The sequence below is a fragment of the Manacus vitellinus genome, unplaced genomic scaffold (genome assembly GCF_001715985.3).
Source record: "Manacus vitellinus isolate BGI_N305 unplaced genomic scaffold, ASM171598v3 ctg7180002433138_pilon, whole genome shotgun sequence".
Lineage (NCBI taxonomy): Eukaryota > Metazoa > Chordata > Aves > Passeriformes > Pipridae > Manacus > Manacus vitellinus.
This window is the reverse complement of record NW_021938452.1, coordinates 1-1,380: the sequence shown is the minus strand read 5'-3', so window position 1 is coordinate 1,380 and position 1,380 is coordinate 1. Positions and strand designations below refer to the sequence as shown.

Sequence of the window (1,380 nt, the reverse complement as noted above, 5' to 3'; positions counted from 1 at the left end):
GGGCAGCCGCGGCAGAACATGCAAATGAGAGGGCGTGTCCCAAAAAACTGATCCACGCGGGTGGCGAGCGCTCCCGTGGGGCTCCGGGCGCGCTCCCGCGGGGCGGGCGCTGGGCGGGGGCGCGGGGACCCGTCCCGGGTGTGCTCGGGGTGGGTGTTTCGGGGTGGCCGTGTGTTGGCGGGCGCTGCGTGCGGGTGTGGCGCGGGTGTTGGGGGTTGCTGAGTTAAGACTATACTTTCAGGGATCATTTCTGTAGTTGGTCACTAGAGGAGAGTGATCTTCCCTGATCGGCGTCACAAGCCACGAGGAGGAGCGGGGTGTTCTCTCCTGAGCGCGAAGCGGGCGGGCGGTGCTGCTTGTGCAGGGGCCGCTCGCCATTGATGACCGTTCTCGGTGCCCTTGTGTGGTGCCGGGAGGGAGAGAACACGGGCTGAGTGGTTTGTGACCCTTTTTTTATCGTGGTTAAAAACAGAGCCAAAGGGGGACTGAGGGGTTATTCCCTGCGGGCTCAGACCCTCGGCTGCCTCCTCTAGTCCGGAACGGGCAGCACTTAGTTTCTTTCAAGCCCCTTAGTAAATTTTTAATATCTGACAATACGGGCTGCCTGGGGCCTTGTTGAGGATTTACTGCCCAATGGGCTGAGCTTTTTCAGTGAAAATAAATGCTTTGGAAGCTTGTTAGTACGTGGTGGTGCATTTATTCGATGGTGACTTGGCGCACTGGAGTTGTTACTGATCATAGAATCACACAGTCACTGAGGTTGGCAAAGCCCTCGAGTCCAACGATTCCCCCAGCGCTGCCACATTACCACTAGCCCATGTCCCCAGGTGTCACAGCCACATGTTTTATAAATCCCTAGAGAGATTTGTAAGCGCAGCCACTGCTCTGAGCAGCTTGTGCCAGTGGTAACCTTTTCGGTGAAGAAAGTTTTCCTAATATCCAACCTAAGCCCTCGGCCGCTCCCGGTGCTCCAGCCCCTTCTCCAGTTCTGTTCCCCTCCCTGGACATGCTCCAGCCCTTCAATGTCGTTCTTGTCCTATGGGGCTGAAAACTGGACACAGAATTGGAGGTGCAGCCTCACTAGTGCTGAGTACAGGGGGACGGTCACTGCCCTGGTCCTGCTGGTCACACTTGCTGGTACAAGCCAGGATGTCACTGCCCTTCTCGGCCACCAGAACGCACTCCTGGTTCGTGTTCAGCCTCCGCCACCCAGCACCCACAGGTCCTTTCCCTCCAGGCAGCTTCCCAGCCACACTTCCCAAAGCCTGTAGCGTTGCAGGGGGTTGTTGTGACCCAAGTGCGCCCATCAGAAGTGACGGGGGAGTAGGGAGAACCCGCTCGGGTTTCGCCTTCCACGGTGCGTTGTGGCCTCAGCGCGGG

At 58.4% G+C, this 1,380-nt stretch overlaps 1 non-coding gene across 1 annotated transcript; it reads left to right on the top strand.

Annotated features, from left to right (window-relative positions):
- Positions 1–225: 225 nt before the first annotated feature.
- On the top strand, positions 226–439 carry LOC112841563. The gene has a single exon (XR_003213119.1). It is a non-coding gene; the product is annotated as a small nucleolar RNA U3 (small nucleolar RNA).
- The last annotated feature ends 941 nt before the right edge of the window (positions 440–1,380 follow it).